Source organism: Diachasma alloeum, unplaced genomic scaffold (assembly GCF_001412515.2).
Source record: "Diachasma alloeum isolate Michigan unplaced genomic scaffold, Dall2.0 Dall_scaffold_00199, whole genome shotgun sequence".
In the NCBI taxonomy this organism is placed as follows: domain Eukaryota; kingdom Metazoa; phylum Arthropoda; class Insecta; order Hymenoptera; family Braconidae; genus Diachasma; species Diachasma alloeum.
Window position 1 is genome coordinate 165,377 of NW_021680364.1, and position 16,032 is coordinate 181,408.

General features: G+C 33.8%; 1 long non-coding RNA gene across 1 annotated transcript; it reads left to right on the forward strand.

Moving 5' to 3' along the window:
* The first annotated feature begins 1,128 nt into the window (after window positions 1-1,128).
* On the forward strand, window positions 1,129-4,952 carry LOC107035608. The gene is made up of 3 exons (XR_001460752.2): window positions 1,129-1,254; window positions 2,833-2,989; window positions 4,530-4,952. It is a non-coding gene; the product is annotated as an uncharacterized LOC107035608 (long non-coding RNA).
* Window positions 4,953-16,032: the final 11,080 nt, after the last annotated feature.

Consider the following 16,032-nt stretch of genomic DNA (forward strand, 5'->3'; position numbering starts at 1 on the left):
TTTCTAGACCCACGCGGCACTAAAATATGTTGAAAATTGGGAAAATTCACGCAAAAACATTTCTGAATTCTCAATCTATTGAAAATTCAATGGCATTTGATGTTTAATTTTTGCATTGTAGATTGACAATTCAAACGTTCATTGAAATATCAATGATCGCTTAACATGAAAAACCAAATTTTCTTGAAATTTCAAGAAATTTTCTGAAAATTTTCATTCGAAATTGAATTCAAACTCAACATTGAGAATGATCTATCAATGTCCCACACATGAGATACACCGTCCGAAACTCCTGTCTGGTTTATAAAGAGAAGGCTTCCTCCCATCCTACGAGATTAATTTTATTCTTTAAAAAACTCAATTATTATTATTTATATTAGTAGTGAAGTGGTAAAACGGTTCAAATCGACTCATCTCCCAGTCAAGTTTTTGAGGAATATTTCCGAATCTAAGGGAGATGACGAAATTTTCGTAATTACATTCATTGTAGCTCTTAATTGGCTCTACAAAAAACGTTATAACAAAAATTTTGCTATCTCCCTTAGATCCCCAGATATTCATTGAAAACTGGCCAATAGTCAAAATTGACTTGTCCCGTTTTACCACTTCGCTACTGATATGGTACTGTATTAACCTGATTACGATGTAAAATTTTTTTTTCCAACAGAATATACTGTAAATTATTTTTAAGCAGAATAAACCAACAGGTTAGAATGCCAAAGTAAAAAAAAATCATTGAGAATTAAGATGAACCTGTGACTGCAATTTCAAAAAATTTCTAACAGTGTAGTTTTGAAATTTGAATAAAAAAAGCTTCTCAGTGAATCAGATGACCGAGCGGCGCACGTGTTCGACCTATAGTACTATTAGAAAAGCCACATATTTGAGTAAGAATTACGAGATCTAGGGATTTGGCTAGCGAATCATCTATATCAACGAAATTACTCGCAATGTGGGAGTGTTTGAGTTTCACACGTGTCGAGGCAAACATCACCACTAGCGTAACGAATATTCGCACATTCATTGCGTCATTAAACTTTGCATTCATAGTGATTTGGTGGTGGGGTGGGATGATGGGTTTAAGTCACCTGCACAACCGCCAACGGCTCATTCAGTGATCTCCACTTTGGACTGATCGACAGCCTTCCTTTTCGCAAGTGGTGTCAGTTCGACGAGCGTTGAAACGTGCTGGGTTGTTAGTTTCATCGAGACCGAGAGAATTTATTGAATTTTATACATTTCAAAATGTTCCAAGTGAGTGTTACAGATTTTTTTTTATTTTTAAAATAATTCTGCTTGATAATTTAGTAGTGAAGTGGGAGAAAGGGAAACATTTTGGTATATTGTTGAGTTTTATTGAATTGTCTCGATGATGAGGGGTTTGAGAAATCAATGTCACAAGAGCTTCATAAATAATTTTCTCAGCAAATATATTCTTGGGTAATTTGTCTGAACATCAGTAGATTTTTTAGATTAATGAAGAATCACTGGAATTAACGAAAAATACAATTTCGATTTTTAACATCTTGGGAAACATCCAGCATTGAAAGAATATCTGAATTAATTTTTTGCAGGAGAAGTTCTCAAATGTATAAAATATTATTCTGCTTCTTTGACAAATTTTTCTTCAAATCACAAGCTTTTTTAGATACCTTTTGTTTTTTAACATCCAATATCAAAAGAATATTAGAATTCTTTTTTGGTGGGAATGATGATGATGATGATTCTCAGTTGAAAACAAATTCTTCAAATATTTTGTAAATTTGCGTGGTCCAAAGATGAAAAAAGAATCATAAAAAATTATGAATTTGATGAAAATAAAATTTTGATTTTTTGTATTTCGAAATGTTGAATTCTCTCAAATGAATTCTCTCTCTGATTTTAACAAAAAATGTCAGAAAACATTGACTGAAGGGAATTTTGGGAAGTCTGGAAAAGCATTTTGAATTCACTTAAATTTTTTTTACCAAAAAAAATATCGAAAGAGACTTTCATACATAATTGCCTCAGCTCTAAAAAACATTCTTGAGTAATTATTCGTGAAACCACTAACTTCCTTTAGATAAATAAAAAATCAGTAGAATGTACAAAAAAATATAATTTTTTTTTAACATCCAATATCAAAAGAAAATCAGAATTCATTTTTTGCTGGGAATTTTCTCCTTTGAAAACAAATCCTCTAAACATTTCGTAAATTTGCGTGGTCCAGAGATGAAAAAAGAATCATCAAAAATGATAAATTTGATGAAAATATAAATTTGATTTTTTATATTTCGAAATGTTGAATTCTCTCAATGATGGATGATTTTAACAGGAAATGTCAAAAAAAATTTATCAAAGCGAATATCGTCAACTCTAGAAAAGACTCTGAAATTCACCTGAATATTTTTTTTCGCCAAAAAAATGTCGGAAGAGACTTTCATAAACAATTTTCGCAGCTGTAAAAAATATTCTTGAAAATTTTTTCACGAAAACTACTAGCTTCCTTTAAATAAATTTACAAAAATACAAAAATTGTGCAAAAAATAGAATTTTGTTTTTTTAACATCTCATCAAACATAAAAAATCAAGAAAATATCAGCATTAATTTTCTCAACTGAAAAAGAATCGCCAAAAAATTCTTCAAAGTTGATAAAAATATTGTTTTGATTCTTTATACTTCGACATATTGAATTTTCTCGATAATAAGTAATTGTAGCCAAAAATGTCAAAAAACATTTCCCAAGTTTCGTCAGCTATAAAAAAAGATCTTCCCACATTATCCCCTGAAACCACTTGAATTTTTTTAACCCCCTTTAATCTCACAAATTTGTCATCCGCCTACTTTTCCAGGAACTCCTGAAAATCATCCTCATCACATTGATATCGCTCATCGCGGTAATGGCTATCCCAGACAGCGTCACATCGTTGCCCTGTCCGCCGGGCTTCCCGCACTGCGCGAATTGGGACCCCGATAATCTCTAAAGAACTACCGCAACAGAGACTGGAGGTACGAGGAAAGCACGGACAAATTCTCAAAAAGTTGAAATCACTTCGTAGACCTGAGCACACGAATCAAGCGATGAAAAAAAGGAATAGAAAATAAGTAGATCAGTGTACGGGGAGGGATTCTTTTTAAAGAATTATCAAAATTTCCGATCAATCCCAAAATATTTCATGAAAAGTGAAGGAAAATAGGAAAAAGTTTGCTTAAAATTTTTCGATTCGGTTGAGTAATTTTTTTTCCTATTAACAATGTTTTTATTCACAACTGCAACAGGATATTTACATTATTTACAGTTATTTACATAAAAAAAAACAGGTATATAAAAAAATTAACATCATATGTCTAGTTTTTACACTAAACCATGGTCACTCAGTGACTCTCGGGTTTAATCATTATAAAATGTGGTTATTTCGATGATTTTATATTAAAAGAAATTTTTTTTTTCAATTTTTGTTTTTGCTTCATTCAGTAGCATGTAGTACCTTTTTTAGTGCGCTTAAAAAAATTTAAAAAAGGAAGATTTTTCCGAGAAAGGAATTACATAATTATATTTATCTTTAAAATTGTGAAGAAAAAACGATTTTCTTGCTTCAAATTTTTTGCCCGCTCTTGCGGTCAATTTTACTGATAAAAATTACGTGACAAAACGTGATTCTGAGGTAAATTTTTCCTTTCACTTCTATAATTGATATATAATTTCAATCTAAGTGCTGGCAATTTTTCAATTCACATAATTGTTCAAAAAAACAAAGATCAAATCGCGATTTTTGTTGCTGCGCCTCAAAAATTCCGACCAGAGACATCACGAGCTAGTACTTATTCTTTACCATTCAAAAATAATAATTCTGATTAAAAATTAAAGTATCATTGTTCGGGAATTAAGAAAAAATTTTAAAACTCGTGTGGGAAATTTTGCTTATGTCTCGAGATAATTCTTTCTCCCACAGAATAAATTTTTCCGTACTGCTCTTCACTTTTCCTCATCCGGAGATTGGTGTTAGCCCTTCCCCAAACTCTTAAAAGTGAAAAGTTATGGGGTTTTTCCTCGTGAGAAGTTGGTTCCAACCCCACGAGTATAACAAATCGGAAAAATGCTACTTTCGACTGAAACAGTGAAACTTCCCGTGATTTTCCGAAAATTTTTGCCTCTTACGCCGCTCTTGTAATTAAAAAAAAAATTCAAAACGTCCGAAAAAAAAATTTTGCTGTTTATCTGAAGATAATTCTTTCTCCGCAGAATTCATTTCTTCAACTTGCCGACTCGTGAAATTTCCCTGAAATATTTTCAAATCCTGAAACGGTGAGATTTCCTCAACTTTTCTGTCACGAAATTTTATCCCGAAGTAAACATTTCGCTCTAACATTCCCCTCGTAATATTTACCTCAACGTCTCCCCGTACAGAAGTTCGAAAAACGTTATAATTCATTATGTAAATTCACCGTAAAAACCCGGCGTTTTGGGTGTCAGTCACAATGGTAAATTTATCGCTAAGCGCTTATCATTGCCGTCCAATCCATCTCAAATAGTGTACATAACGCGCAGGAAGCCGTCAACCGGGGTCTTCACGGTGAGACGCAAGGAATGCCAACAAGAGGAAGAGAGGGAGAAGTGGAAGGAGGACGGAGTACCATATACCGAAAAGCCCTGTCGTGGTTTTAGCGACGCGGACGGATGGCTTGCGTCTCATTGTATGCATATTCGAACAGCTGGACGCCAGTGGCATATAAACACCATGCCATACCTGTATGTCGCTCATAGGAGTCCAATGAGACTTAAATCTACAGCTACCTCTCACTAAATTCTCCTCCAACTCTTTGTTAAACATTTATTGAAAGATGATGGACTCATTGATGCCGAAATACATTACCTCCGTACGATTAGTTTGCTAGGTTATTTATAGGATTAAATTATCGATTGTAATTTTATAATTGTTAATCAATTAAACGAATTGTGTGAACTTGAAAACATTGATTTTTCTTAAGTAATTCATCAATTACAATTCATCTTTCACAAAAATTGAATTCTTTTTGAGATCGTCAGAAATATCCCTAGAAGAATTCCAAGTGTTGGCGGGAAAGAATATAATCTACTGTATGATGACCACTTGATCTGAGAGAACTTCATAGGTTTATACCGTAGAACGAATACGTTAGCGAGGAAAGAATATTTTTTTCCCAAAAAAAATTGTCTCCTCGAAATTATTTGGTTTTGCCAATAACAGTTTTCGGCAAGAAAATTGTAGTTTCCTCTTGAAATTATCATTTGTTCCGTGGAAATTATAAGTGTGTAATTTACCCGAAAGACATAAATGTTTCACGAGAACAATTACTACCACGAAAATCATCTTGTTTCGGTGGAAACTTTCTTTGTCCACCAGTGAATTGATTCAACGCGACAGAAGATCTCTTCAGGGGAACACATAATTTTTCGTCAGCCTCGTTTTTTCTCTCAGTGCGGGTTTATTTTTTCCAACTATTTCATTAAAAAAAGAATGATGAAAATTTTCTTTACTCCAAGGGCACGAAATTTCATTTTTTCCCAACAATACATCTGATTGAATTAAAATTAAATGGAAAATCATCTATTCTAATATTGAATATGTGTTCTTTCGTCACACAAGAACAAATAAATTTCAATATTTCTGAATCAATCATTCTGTCGAACCCATATTTTTTATAAAAATTATATTTAATTTAATTTAAAGAACTTATATTTTCTCGGCAGAAGTAATTTTTTCTCTCAGTGTGGGTCCATTTTTTCTCATCATTGATTAAAAAAAGACATTAGCAGTCTGTTTGACATTCAGTGAAGAATGGAAAATCTTAACGGGGAAATTGGGATAGTCCCATTTAATAATCAACGCCATACGAGAAATGCTCAACGCAAATCGTAAATAAAATATTCTCGTTCGCTTTTTCTTCTTGAATAAAATTTGGAAAAGGCAAGGTAAAGACGTTATGAACTAATATAAGAAAAAAATGTAGTGATCTTCACTCGCTGAATTGATTGCTATATAAACTCTCAAATGGAATTATGTGAATTGCAATATTAATATTAATTGCTACTTATGAGAACGCTAATTGTCTCGATTCTCCATTGTACAAGAATGCGTTGGTCTAAACTACGAATAAATTGATTAAATGAGATTAAAAAAATGATAAAAAAAATTATGAGAATTTTCTTTACTCCAACGGCATGAAATTTCATTTTTTTTCAGCAGCGCATTTACTTAAATCAAAATTAAACATAAAATCATCTTTTATAATATTGAATACAAGTTTTTCTCCCCACACAAGAGTAAATAAATTCAAATATCCCCGAATCAATCATTCAATCGTCTGAATATGATGAATCGACTCCAAACAGAGATCAGTCCCTTTATTGATTGGAACACAAACGAGTCCTGATGAGTGTGAAATTATTCACGCAATTGTTCTTATCGTTGTCACCCCTGTTGGAGGAAAAATGGAGTTGTAGCGGCATTGCTCATTCCGGGAGACGAGGAATGCCCAGATCATGCTGCCTAATTCCCCAGATCGTTTCGTGCGTCTTCTCGGACATCGAGAGTGATCAAACGGGCGTCTGCACGCCTGTGCGCCCCGTCGCGCTGGGGCCACCGTAGGTCCACATCTCGACCGGGAATCGTTTCGATATCAACTGTGTCTCATCTTCGGATCGGAGAGTCGCACGTCTCCATGGGGAAATTAATGTATTGGAAAATATATGAAAAATTTCCACGTTTTTTCATTATTTTATCGTCCAATTACGAAAACAAGAGACGGAAATGAGGTTTTTGAATGAAAAAATTTTTATTTCAATTTATTTTGGTTTATTTCAATGAAATTGTTTCAATTATATCAAATAAATAATTTAGTTGATCAGAGTAAAAAATTATGACGTGTTGATGCATTCACTAAATAATTATATTTAATGGCTAAATAATAAAGTTTCAATTTATTATTTATTCAATGCAATATTATTTCCAGATTTTTACATACATGGGTGTAATAAAAATTTCAATATATTGAAAAATATATAAACAATTTTCATATTTTTTTTGCTGTGTTTTTACAAAAGAAACAAATGAGAATTTTGAATGAGAAAAATTTTTATTTAATTTTTTTTGTGTTTATTTGAATAAAAATTTATCAATTATATAAAATGAATAATTCATTTGCTCAAAATGAAGAATTATGAGATGTTGATAAATCTATTTACTAAATAATTATTTCATTTCTAAATAATAAAGTCTTAATTTATTAATTATTCAATTCAATTCTAAGACTCAACAACGAAATGAATATTATCATTAGTTATTTTAATAGTTAAAAAATAACGAGATGAAGTGTTAAAAACTATTTTGAGGAATGAAAAAGAATGATGAATAAATCTCCAATGAGTCTTTGTAATTTTCACACAACAATAACAGAAGGAAGAACGGACAGTGATGGAGGCAGGGATCTGACTATCGAATTATTCTAGAATTTTTCGAGTCATAAATCGGACTCGTGGGAGAGGACGACTAGCCTCGCGTGGGGTCTCGTCATGAAGACGTAGGTGAGCATCGACAGGGAAAAAGTTGAAGATGAAAAAAAAAAGTTTGGCATGACGATTCAGAATTTTTGAAAGTTATCCGTTGGGGAGATAAGCCGTGATGACTCTTTCGAGCACTTGTTTGCTAACCTATTGATAATGATGTTTGTTTTGGAGGTACTGAGAGACGTCTTTCGCTTGATTGAATGAGTCTCATAAATTCGGGGGTTGATGATGCCAACGATTTTGCGATTTTTGATGTTTTTGCATGGTTTGCTTAGAAAATTTTCTAGAATTTATTTCATTCGAGTGTTTTATCGCTTCTGAATAAATTGATGAAATGAAAAAATGAAGAATAGAGATTATTCACTAATAATACGTGAATTATTCCCAAAACACTGAAATTACACGAATTAGATTTTTTTTTAAAAACTTCCATTCAGAAATCTGTTCAATTTAATTCACGATGAAATTTATCTGAGGAAATTTTATTATTTCTGCATAAATTGATGAAATAAAAAAGTAAACAACAAATAGCATTCACTGAGAATACTTGAATTATTCCCACACATTGACACTCCAAAAATTAAATGTTTCCAGGAAACATTTTATTTCTAAAACTATTGAATTCAGTCTAGAATGTATGCAAAGGACTGCAATTAGTTCTACATAAATTAATATAATAGGATTATAAAGAACAGACAACTGTCTAATTTAGTCAATAATCTATCTCATTGAAAAAAATTTCATTATTCCTACCCTAATAAATAAAATAAGAATATGAAGATCAGACATTATTACCTCAAAGCCCTCAAATTATTCCCCCAAAAAACAAAACCCCAAAATTTGGATTCAAAAAACATTTTATTCCATAAACTCCCCCATTAAGTGACTAATTTATTGAATTCCCGAAAATTCAATCATTACCGCATAAATCAATGCAAGAAAAACACATAAACCCGAAATAATCCTCTCGAAAAGTCTCGAAAAAACTGAAATTATCATACACCCATCGGAAAAAGCGAAAAGTGCATGAAGCTCGAAGACAAGAGAGAGAATCCCCTCACCTCTCCGTGTTTTTGCTCTGCATAAATGATGAGCCCGGGTATTTTAATGAAGACATTCCACGGCTGCTTTACCCCTGGAGGAGGCTGCGCTGGAGCCACTCCAGCGTTGAACGGAAACCACTCCACTCCCTCCATCCTCGTCTATTTCTTCATTCTTATATCGTACAATTTTTTTCATATTTCATTCTCCCGCGCTCTAGTTCGTGTCGTCTCTTCGCTGATATAATCCGTCTTATTTCACTTCAACGTGGCCCAGGCGCCTTTGAGGTATCGACAGCTCCACTTCTCCGCTGCACACTCGACTCATTAGGCTCCACGCTGGATGAATAATATTAATGTGATTCCGACTGATGTTTCGTACGTGATGCGCTTGAATGAGGGAGTGAATGGGTGAGTGATAAATAGACGAATCGTTGCACGTGCTTGCCAGTTGCATCCATCAACCCTTGATTTTTTTTTTTTGAACGGGGTGAAGTGGAAAGGGACGAGGGTGGAAAATGCAGGTGTACAAATTGAAAATTTTCAAGTATTTGAACATTTTTTTTCATTTAAAAATTTTTTCTCATCATTTTATTTTTAATTCGTCGAATTTTTCCAAATTTATTTATTGATATTAATGTTATTATTATTATTATTATTATTATTACTAGGGGGCTACGCCGCCTGTAATATGACCCCCATAAGGATTTATTCTGACCCTTGTGACCCTTATGTTGACCTTTAATTTTGGGGTCTTTATTTCGAACACCAAATTTTCATCACCAAAAGTCGATTTGGATTTTTACAATATAGAGAGGTTATTATTATTATCATTATTATTATTATTTGTATTACTTAACTTACTGTATTTCTTGACTTTTCATTATTTCTTTTATTCTATTGAATGAATAACTAGAAATTTAAAAAAAAAATTAAAAATGCATATTTTTATGATAATTTTAATTAATTTATTAAAGTAATCTGAAGGTTGTGGGTTGGAAACCCCTTGTGGCAATTATCCTTGGTATCGTAATGACTCCTTTCAATACAATATTGAAATGATAAAACTTTTTACATAAAATTAATTAATACAAAGTACAAAACAAACAATGAAGTGAGACAAAAACAAAAGAAATGGGGAAAAATGAATAAAAAAAAATATATTGAATAAAAATTGAGAAATTATGATGATTTAATATGAATTTATTCCGGTAATTTTGACACATTTAGGTCGATTACATTTAAAGCGGTTTCACATCGACGGAGCACCTTTTGAAGTAGATAAAACGAAACTGTGTAGGTGACACCGCCGAAATATGCTGGGGCGGCATTCCTAGACGTTTTTTCGTCCTTTGTCGTTGGACTAGCCGGCGTCACTATGTCATACGCCGACACAACGCGAGCCCCCAACGATTCGGGGACCGATTCCCTCGCTCTCTCTCCCTCTCGTCTGAGAAATACCGAACGAGTGAGGAGCAATTCGATAGAGAGACGCGATAAGATCGACTCCGGGGAGAGTTATCGGGCTCTGCGGCTGGTAATTGCGGGGGCTGTGTAGAACAACCGAGCATTCTATTTAATTGTTGCTGTGGATTATTAATTCACGCGGGTAATCGCTACATCATGAAGGAGTCATTGATCGCGGAATTTTACGGAATTTTTCGGGGTGAATATTGAAGAGAGCAAAAGTGATTGTATTGCACTGGAAAAAATAGTGTTTTTAAGAAGTCTTAATTTAGGACATTAGACACGAAAGTGTGTCGTGAAATAAGATTTTTTTTCTTCTAAAATGAAGACTTGATACACCAGGAATTTTTAAATACAACTTTAAGCCCTCGCGTACGGCGTCGATACCATGCATCGACGATATTCAAAGATAGAATTTCCTGTTATACAAGTAATTCTATTTTTCTCCCCATACATGTAATTACACGAGTGCTTTTTTTATTACTATAAATACAAACACAAAATCCAATTTTTTTCTTTTTTGTTACTTTTTTTTGAGCGCATTAAACAAAATATACAATGCTACTGAATGGAGCAGATAATATAAAATCGATATAAAATCTTTGAAATACAATTATATCAGATTAACTAAATGATACGAAAGATCCTTAAATTTATGCCTGGAAATGTATGTCTTAATTTCGGGCACTAGTTTTCCTAGTCATTAGTTAATTTGTTTTCTTTAATTAATTTTTTTTTCGTTGCCGCGCAATTCATTAATTTATTTTACGAGTTTTGAGAGCAACCCCACCTATTCTGTTTCGTACATCCCCACAGTGGAGACCGGTAGAATTGATATTCATATTCACGCTCGATTATTCCCCCCATCGAATTTTCTTCTCCACTGCAGTGCGACTGCATCCGAGGGGTTCTCCACACCCCTATGGTATTTGATTACTGAGAAGTGGAGGGGAACAAGTGTACGTCATCCACCTGCGAATTTTCACTGTACAGGGAGAGAGCAGTTGGATGAAAATTATCTAGAAAATCGTGGCAAATCGTCGAGCGAAACGTGATTCAATGAAAAAATACAGTTCCACGAGTTTTCTTCCCGGATAGATTTTCCTAAAACAAACTGTCTCCTCTTTTTCCCATCGATACCTGAGCAAATAATAATCCCTACGAATCCCTATAGGGAAATATACGGGCATGGAATAATGAAAATACTCACCATTACGAATATCTTGATTAGATCTTGACTTTCAATTCTGTTTTTGAACACAAATTGTCTTTAGTTTAAGTGAGAACGAATTATTCTGAACAAGATGTGCCCTTAGGGGATTTTGTATCTCAGGCAATAGTAAAATGTTTTCAAATCAAATCAATATTGAGCAATCAGTTATGTTCACTGGGATAATTTTTGATGGAATACAGGGTAAATTTTACAGTTTCGGTACAAATTACCCTCACGTTCAGTAAATTTTCCCGGGCCAACGGAGAAAAATTCAATATTTGTCTCGCACTTTTTTCTTGAACTTACTTAACTTGTTCAGTAATTTTTCTCCAACTTTTTTCTCCGCATAGAGAAGTCTCATCTCGAGTTATTGAAACTCAAAGCATTGTTACATAATTTTTTTTAGAATAACGCGATATTTTTTTTGTCGCCAAGTCCTACGCCGAGGAAATTTTTTCATTCATAGATTTTTGCTGAAAGTCAAAATTTTGTTTTTCTCTGTTGCAAGACCCCATTTTTGATTTAGCTCATCATGGACTCGATTGACGTCCAGGTGCAGTTTATCGTGACACGAGCGTTGGACTGGAAACTTTGGCGCCAGTGAAATTATATCAATCGGCTTCAATAAACACATGACGTCAGAGAATTCACTTCTCTCGGTGAAGAAATTGTCTTTATAAAAATTTACTACGTCTTCGCGTTGAGGTTTAAGCCGGGAATGCTCGAGATAATGTGAAGTTATCTTTGATGAAAAGTTTATTGGACCAGTCAAGGTGTGGCGGAACGGTTTAATCATGACAACTGGGTAAATAGGAGATTATCAAAAGCCAATGCGATAATTTACGAAAAATGTTGGCGTCAAGGAACAATTTTCATCGATTATTTTCAAAAGTTGAATAAAAATTATCTTGAAAATCGCCGCTAATTTTACTGTAAGAAAGGTAATCGAGGAGCGAAACTGTAAGTCAATAAACAATACGTTTTGTGGTGGACATCTTATGATTCGTTCGGTAGAAACTCGTCTGGTCATTTTTGCAATTGATTACTTGTCATTTTGGTGTTACAGAGGAATAAAAATAATTCAGATTTCTTATCATCGGAAATAATTTGATATTTTATTCAATGACAACAAAGTCAATGAAACCTTAATCATTGAATCTACAACAGTCGATAACGCAACATATTTAAAAATAGTCATTCTCCGTCACAGAAAAATACCTACACATATGTGAATGATTACGCAATATTGAGCAATTATTCAGATTGGGCACAAATAAACCTCACGTTTAGTCAATTTTCCCGAGTCAGGGGACAAAAATTCACTGCGAGTTCCGCAGCAAAGACCTAGAAATGGATTCTGCTCCAACTTTTGTCTCTTTACATGAATTCATCCCGAGTACCCGCAAAAATTCAATAAAACAGTAGCAAAACCCAATAAATCTCGAGATAAATTATGGCCCCCTGACAGGCCCAGAAGGTGTGCGGTTTACGATCTCTAGATAAGCACTGAACAAAAGTCATGAGGACAAGATTGAGAAAGGTAAAAGGACGAGAGAAAAGAGGCAAGACGTCCAAGATTTACTGGGCGCCCTCGACGCTTTTGCGTCTCCCCCCCCTCCCTCTCCACCCCCTCTGTAATTACCGAAATCCTCTCCCCATTTCTTTATTTTGCCTCTCCGTTAGCCCCTGCGCGGTCCCCTCATATTTTTTTCCTCATTTACTTTTAATTTATTGACCAGATTCCAAGATAAATCAACGGAAATTATTTATTTCATCTCCAGAGAAAGGAGAAACATTCAATTGTTAAACGTTAATTTTTTCGAATTTATTTCCGCGTCATCTCGTATTTTCACTTCGATGCTGATGGGTCAATGATCTCGATCTTTCCTCTTTCGTTGTCTACTATAAATCATACGGTTCCGCCTTCTTTCGTCTTTCTCATTCGAGCGTACGCAAATGTATGATTTGGGTATGTATTCTATCGTGTATTACGAAATATGTACAGATGTCGAGACGTTGAAAAAGTTGGGAGACAGGAAGCCACGTGAGGGCCACGTGGATAGACTTCCTGGGGTAGAAAATTTAAAAAACTGGAAGAAATTTTTCAGATGAGAATTCATGTCTCATCTTCTATTGAAGATATTCCTTGATCAAATAATATGACTCGGACGCATCAGATTTCATTACCCTTCCCTATATGGCATTATTATTATTATTATTATTGTGGTTGTTATTGTTATAATTCTTAAAAAATAATTTGAAACCTTATCTTATTTCATTGTAGATAAACGGAAATGAACAATTTATGAAGGGAGCGAAATTTTTGTTATAACATTTGTTGTCTGGAGGAAATTAACAATAAACAATTGATTTTTCAGCATTAAATCCTCGTTTTTATACATAACTAATGGATCTTCAATGTACTAACAGTCTCATTCAAATAGTTAGTCCGCGACTTAAAAATTTCACCAGTCTCCCTTTAATTAACTATATTCATTTTTTATTACGTCAACCCCATCTCGTGGATTATTGTTTTACTTTTATTCAAAAATTGACCTGAGATTTTTTTTCAATGACAAATTGGACTTTTCTCTACTTTATAATTTCTTAATTCACCTCTGATGAATTATGTATCATTAACATATATTTTCATCATTCATATAAACTTTTAAAATATTGCAGTAGTAACAAACTTTTAAAACTTGAAATTTTTAGATGTAGATTTAGATTATAAAAAAATGTGTGTAAAAAATTGAAGCCTAATCATCTCATTTTATTAGAAATAAACAGAAGAAAAATTATCAATAAAATGACACAAAATAACAATTTATGAATGTCGAATTTACCGTCGTATTTTCCTGAAATTTCAAACATTGATAAATTTTTCATCTAAAACAAAATATTATTTTCTCCCGGCGAATTTTTAAATGACTAATGATGTCCATCTTTAAAACTAGACATTATTCTCTATCTAGAGAATAATGTCAATTTTATAGACGATTAATTTTCTAGAAAAACGAGAAATTTTCTAGAAAAATTCTAGTATGAGTACTAAAAACAATCAAAATCGACCAGTTGTGAAAAATTCTAGGGCTGTTAAGGTAAAATTTCTCAGGATTTCTGATAAAATATCGGGGATTTTTGTGAAATTTTTACAGAAATACGGGGAACAATTCACGTTTTTCGAAATAAAATTTGCAGTGCCAGCACTGGAATTTTTTCCTGGCCATCACTTTGCGCCTCTTCTACCGTGCCAGCACTAGAATTTTTCTAAAAAATTTCTCTCCGTGTAGAAAAGAAAAATATCCAGTTGCATTCAGAAAACATCAAGCGGTGAATGAAGGCAATTGTAGACAACTTCAAGTGGCGCTGGTGTCGCTCCCTCTATAATACGTCATTTACCGCACCCCAAACGTGCCGATAGACGGCCCTCTCGACCCAACCGTGAAAAAATACTATATTTACGTACTAGTTCGAAAAGGGCAAGTTTGACAAATGTAAAATCTCACATTCACGAGTGAATTATTACACATTACTTCACGAACACACGTATCTCTACTAAAAAAAATCCCACGCTATTACGAAACGTTAAAACCAAAACGAAAATAAAACGAGTTCTTTCTGATTTATCAGGACAACTTTGTAGAATCCCCGTGTGGAAAGGTCCCAGGGGTTCGGGCTCTCCGTCATCCCCGGTCTCCCCCACCGCAGGCGGCCCAACTAAATTTCCAGAAAGAGAAATTCCCCCACGAAAATCTCCGCTCATCGATATCGCCACTTATTAAAGACTCCCACGCACTCCTGTTAAGCGATCCGTGCAGCTCATTTCCGGTTGTCTACGAGGTGTCGAGCTTAATTAGCGTCACTCTCGTATCGTTAAGGATCCGCCAGATGTGTTAGCGACGTCGTTTTACACGTGTTTCCGCGTCGAACTTGAATCCTCGTCAAAATCCCGGGGAAAATGGGCCCGCAGACGTCGAACGGGGAATTCAAATATCCCGCGCTAATTACCCACTCGATTAACTCCTCCCGGGGGGGAGGGGGGTGCAACAGTAAAATACTGAGGGGCTTAATCAGCCCAATTACTTAACGAACTGAATATTTCATTGATTTAAACTATTCGAAATTCGGGAAAATTAAATGAGAAGAAAACGAAATGATTTTTTTGTTATTGTTTATTCAGTTTTTTTTAGTTTTCAGAGCTGGGTGAAATGCTATTTCAAATATTGGTAACTGTGAGGATTTCCGCATGTGTTGGTATTCATTTAGTTTTAATCGACGAATCACTATTTGACATTCGTAATTTGAGAGAAATTATTTTTTTTGGAACAACGAATTTGGGTTTCCAGAGGGTGGGAGAAATGAAACCACTGGATTATTCTTGACGTATCATTTACTCGTGAATTTTCAAGTGGAACACCTTCACAGCATATATTACAATACAGCATTCATGTGGATATGACGTTATGGCAAGAATTTCATTCAATAAATAGATCATTTTTCTTTGAATTGTTATTACAATGATACCTACTACTGATGAACTAGAGATCCGTGGTTCTTACATGAGAGAGCACGTACTTTGTACCATCATTGATCGTGGAATAGAAAATATTTTGAAGTTAATAAATCTGCCCCATTTTTTAAATTACGAATACAAAAATAGTGAATTAAAAAATTTTGATTTTTTTATTCCAGAATATATTATTTTAATTGAATCATGAAAATTCTAGATTTTAGAGCAGAACTTTTATTCTGAATTCAAGAATAAAATATTCTCAGAGTGAGA